The sequence below is a fragment of the Eutrigla gurnardus genome (genome assembly GCF_963514095.1).
Source record: "Eutrigla gurnardus genome assembly, chromosome: 6".
NCBI lineage: Eukaryota > Metazoa > Chordata > Actinopteri > Perciformes > Triglidae > Eutrigla > Eutrigla gurnardus.
The window spans coordinates 788,710-794,709 of NC_139920.1; positions in this window are offsets into that span (position 1 = coordinate 788,710).

Genomic DNA, 6,000 nt, shown 5'->3' on the forward strand with positions numbered 1-6,000 from the left:
ACAAAAAGTCTTCTTGTGCACGCACCTGTACTTATGGCACCCGATTTTGAGCAGCCGTTTAAGTTAGCAGTTGATGCTAGTGACCGTGGAGTTGGTGGAGTTCTTCTCCAAGATGGTTCTGATGGGGTGGAACATCCAGTTTCATACTTTTCTAAAAAGTTTAACCGCCATCAGAAATGGTACTCTACCATCGAAAAAGAGACTCTTGCAATGCTAATGGCTCTAGACCATTTTGAGGTCTATGTTGGCTCCTCAAATGTTCCCGTCGTCGTAAACACCGATCACAATCCGCTGGTGTTCTTAAGTAGGATGCGAAATAAAAACCGACGGTTAATGAATTGGAGTTTACAGTTGCAGGGCTACAATCTGGAAGTCAGGCATATCCGTGGCAGGGATAATGTCCTGGCTGACGCATTGTCGCGCCTGTGATGTGAGCTACTAAATAGTTTCTGAAATTTGGTGGGGGTTTTTTTTTATTGTATTTTCAGAAACATATTCAGTAACTTAGGGTGGGGGTGTTACGCGCTCCCTCTGTTCTGTTAATAATACTAACCTGTCTCTCTGCTCCATTGGTACCTTAGGCTGCCTTGCTGATCCTGCACACTGATTGGCTGATTGGAGGCTCCTGGCCCAAGCTGCATCATGTTGGGCCTAATGAGGCCACAGCCTATAAAGAGAGCTGTGCCCTCACAGTCTGGTTCTCTCTCTTCATCCCCTCCCTGACTGGTGGCAGCAGCCTGGTGTTTTTTGGTTTGATTCATGACATAATGTTCTTTATGTAGGTTTCATTTAGTCTTGGTAAGGATGGGCTGGCATCACTGTTTTCGTGGCTTGGTTTCTAGTTTAATTAACTCTCCAGGTAGTTCAGAGTCTCTGGTCCGACGGCCCATTGTGTGGTTGGCCAGAGCACCTGTTAATCTTATTTTCACCAGCCCATCTGACCCTTTTGTTGTTTTCGTCCAGGTTTATCTCCTTTTTGTTAGGCAATAATAAATCCTTTTTGCTTTGGAACCTGGTTTTGTCTTATGTTATTGGCCTTTGTGTTCTTTTTGACTTGGTGGCCGTAACAGCATACTTGAAAATAAAATATAAAACACAAAAGATCATAATGGCCTGCATTCACAAATAACACATAATATTTCACATACAACAATCAGTGGTGGACAGTAACGGAGTAAATTTACTTAAGTACTGTACTTAAGTACATATCCAGAGGATTTGTACTTTACTTGAGTATTAGATTTATTTGGTACTTATTACTCTTACTTGAATACATTTCCAAGACAAATACTTTTACTCGAGTTAATTTCTAGAAAGGCTGAAAAGTACTCGTTACTTTCAGATCTACTCTTACTTTTCTTTCTTTTTTAAAAAAAATACTATTGGACACAAGCCGTTTGTCAAAGAAGGAAACCTATCACAGTGCAGGCTCTCCACTGGGATCTACGTAAAAGCAGAAATACGTAATTCCTCCCCATAATGATACCGCCAAAGTAGCCACGCTCTCGAAACCGCAACAATGGCTGAGTCTCAGACTGAGTGTGATAATGATCCTGAGGAACTTTCAGAAAATCCTTGGCCTTATCTGGACTCCATGTTTGAGTTTTACAGAGTAAAAAACATGGACACAGACAAACAGTCATATATTTTCAAATGTGTATTGTGTTTGCCGAAGGAAAACTACATCTCTGCTTTCAACAACTCCACGTCCAACTTAAAGAAACACGTTGACGTAAGTTAACCAGACTTTCACCATGTTTTTTTTCTATTTGTCTCGGTCAATGTCATCATGTTGTGAGAATGTGAGTGTGTTGATCACAAAAACTACATTTTGTAGGAAGTGGCGCTGTGTGTGTGTGTGTGTGTTGTGGTTTGAAACGATGGCCGAATGAAACGCTCTCATAACGTAACGGTATTTGTTATTAAAACTCACCAAACTTTTGTTGAACCTCTTGCTTTGCTTTAGTTAATCCATTTGCCATATTATTGAGAAATGCTGTTCTAGTATAATCCTGGGGGAACGCTGCTTTTGGGCTGAATAAGCTGGATGTATACTTTGTCGTACAACATCCTTGCATGCCTGATTAACAGGCAGGCTCATAGCAGAAGTCAGAAGTTATGCGTTTGTGATGCCTGTAGATGGGCTATGTTCGATGCAGTTTCCTTGGCAATATAACACCGTAAGATACATTATGTTAATCTAGTCATACTAGTTAAAGGTATATGTGTTATGTTTTTGGACTGAGAGACCAGAGGCAGATGGCAGGTTTAAGATGTTTATTGTAAACCAGAAATGAATGGTGCAGCAGGCTGGTGCGGGTGACGAGTCCATTCGAGCTGGTTAGCAGAGGACTGCTGAGGTGACGAGCAAGCAGGTGGACTGGCAGGCAGGGATGAGTCCAACGGGAGAACGCTGGAGTCCTTCTGGAGAGCGAAGTCACAAAAAAGGTGTTAGTAGAGATTACGACTAGGCAGGAGAAAGCACTGTTTGCGGAGACGAAGATCAGAGCTTCACACATCACCGTAGGCACGAAATAATCTGGCGCCGGAGTGATGAGGACGCCAGGTTTAAATAGTCTGCTGGTGATTTGATGATTGGCATCAGGTGTGCCCGCTTGGTCCTCTGCTGCCGGCACGCCCACCGGCCACACCCCCCAGAGCGGCTGGAGAGTGAGAGGGAAAAGGAGGGGGAAGACAGACAAGGGAAAACACACAGAAACACAAAAATCCCTCCCACTGTCCTGGCAGAACCGTGACAATATGTATTGTATTATATTTTACTTATCTTGTGTGACTGTATAGCGCATAGCAGTAGTTGGTATTTACTGGTGGTGCAGAAAGACATGAACCCCCAAAGACTTTTTTACACAAATATTTATGAACTATGTTAAGCCTAGAAACATTTATTTTAGGCTATTTGAAATTTACTCTTACTCTTACTTTTACTTAAAGTATTAAAGCATGTACTTTTGGATACTTAAGTACCTTTTAAAAGCAAGTACTTTTTTACTCTTAATCGAGTACCATTTCGACTGAGCTACTTTTACTTGTAACGGAGTAAATTTTGACGAGTAGTATTTGTACTCTTACTCAAGTACTGGGGTTGAGTACTCTGTCCATCTCTGACAACAATACAAACAAACATACCTGAAACATGGGAACAACACACAACCAGCGTGTCAATGAAAGATGTCAGTCAGTTCCTCGAACTACAAAAGAAGAGCTCCGCATGAGAGAGATGAGGGTACGCAGGTCACGTACACCTCGTGCTGCTGGTAGCTAGTTTAAATCACATTCGCACATATTACGGCAACAATTCTTCATAAAACAGTCAAACTACGAGTTTTACAAGACTTACGCTTAACAAGCAATTATACACATTAAATGCTGACCGAGTCTACATAATAATATAATAATATGAAAACATAGTTTGCATTTAGAATTATCTTTATGTCCGAGCGAACTGAATGGTATCTCACCCACAGTGCAACGTTACTCGCTTCTGAGCGCTAAACCAGATGTCCAGCATTAAGTGCAACGCAAGCATCCGCTGTGGACTTCCAAAATAAAGTGCATTTACAAAATAAAACCGTTGGTTGCAGTCCCAAGTTTAACAGGAATTTAACAAAATAACAAATTAATTATTTACACTGTTACATACACCCCCTTTAAATTCTGTTAAACTCCAGACACTCCAGAGTACCATAATAAGAAAAGAAATAGAAAAAAAATGGGGTCGCTCAAGGTGAAACCATATCACTGATGTAAATTAAAGCCTATACTAAATCTTCCCTTAAGGAGTGCAAAAGGATCAGGAGGTACCAAGCCCAACGCTTTTCCAGGCCAGCAGAAGGTGCCATATACACCTTCTGAACATTGAGTTCAAGGCAATACACCTTACATACCCAAGTTCACAAAAACAAAACAAATAGGATACTAGGATTCAGCCCATACAAAACTGGGGGGTAAAAGGAAAAAACAAACACCTGGTCGTTTAGACCTTAAACAGTCCATGGAAGAATGCATACACAGGACTTGAACCAGGGAAGGGATGCTCAACCTTTTGTGTTGACATCTCATGAATCAGCTTTTGAGGAGGTCTAACATGTCTCCCATATCTGGTAGTGACTGCACCACCCTGGCCTGCATGAACACTATGATGCTGCGAACAGATAGCAGCATTTTCATCAGCATCTCCTGTGGGAGTCAAGTGAGACATATCCGGCACAGGTAAGTGAGCAACACTGGCGGAGACTGAGTCAGGTGGATGAGCAACACTGGCGGAGACTGAGTCAGGTGGGTGAGCAACACTGGCGGAGACTGAGTCAGGTGGGTGAGCAACACTGGCGGAGACTGAGTCAGATGAGAGGGCCACACTGATGGGGACTGGTACAGGGGAGTGATCTACACTGATGGGGACTGGTACAGGGGAGTGATCAACACTGGTGCAGACCGGGTCAGATGAGAGGGCCACACTGATGGGGGCTGGGTCAGGGGAGTGCATTAGCCAGTCCATAGTCCGGTTGTAGCCATCTGCACCATTCATCTCCACAGAGTCTCGACCACTTGAACTTTCCACATCCTGGATATCTGAGTCCACAACGGAGGCAGGAGTTTCATCCACGGTTAGAAAGTCAACTGGGAGAAGAAGGTTCCAGTGTACAACTCTCTCTCTGCCGGATATGGGATCTCTTATCCTGTACAGGTTGATTCCAGACCTCACCGACACAACATCATAAGGTGTAGAGTCCCACTTGTCAGCAAGCTTCCTTCTTCTTTTTTCACCACAGTTGGCCAATAGCACTCGATCACCCATAGCCAGTGGAGAACCCTTGACTTTGCGGTTGTACAGCCTGGCATGACGTGCCTGCTCATCAAGGCAGTGTTTCTGAGCAATTCTTGAGGCTTCACTCAAGTCCTGCTTCAACCGTAAGACAAACTCATTATGGCTGACCACTTTGTCCTCTTGAAGCACATGCTGGAACATGATGTCAATAGGGAGTAACCCGCCCATACATGAGGTAAAATGGGGCAAAGCCGGTCGTCTCATGTATCGTACATTTGTAGCAAAAAGTAAGAGTCCGCAGCGCCTGGCTTTTACTGCATGTTTTGCAGTTTGACTCTGACAGGGGAAAGCGTGTGCCATTTTGGAAAAGTGGTCGGTTATGACCAAGACATCAATTGTCTTTTTGTCACTCAGTTCAGCTGTCCAAAAGTCAATGCACTTTTGGACATTGACTTGAACCAGTTCCATTGGTTCAGATGTGTGAATGGATTCAAGGGGTGCACAGGCCGCAGGTTCGAGGGTTTTGCCAACAATACATCTTTCACATCGTCGTACATGGTTTATTATGTCCGTTTCCATGCCGGCCCAGAAAAACCTGTGCAAGAGTTCGTGCACGGCCCTGATGACCAGCATTGTCATAGAGGCCAAGGAGAATCTGATGTTTAAGGCCATCTGGCACAATGAACAGGGACAGCTTTTTGTTCAGTTGGTTGTCTTTTCTCACCCTATACAGAATACCATTTTGTACTTTAAGCTTTTTCCAGTGAGCCTCGCGTCTGGTAGTTTTCCTCTTCCGCTGCACATAGAATCGGACTCTGCTTATTGTTTGGTCTTGCTCCTGCAGACTTAAAAGCTGGCTCTGGGGGAGAACAGTAGAAGGGTCTTCGTCAGGCAACTGTAGCAATGGTAGATTAGCACTGAGATTAGCACCGAGATTTCCACAACCACGGTGAGCACTTGCAGCTGACACCTCGTCCGAGCTGATGGAACTTCCCTCAATCAGAGGATCACACACATCACTGAGGTCTGAACGCGCACCTTGAACAACGTGACAGTTGTTAGACAGCTGAAAAGCATCCTGCACTGTACCTCAGACAACGCCATTGACTTCGTCCAACAATGCGACATAGGGCTCTCTCAGCAAGCGGTGACCAACACATGACTGAACGAATGGCTCGCGGCTCAAGGCATCTGCGACAGTGTTCTTAACTCCA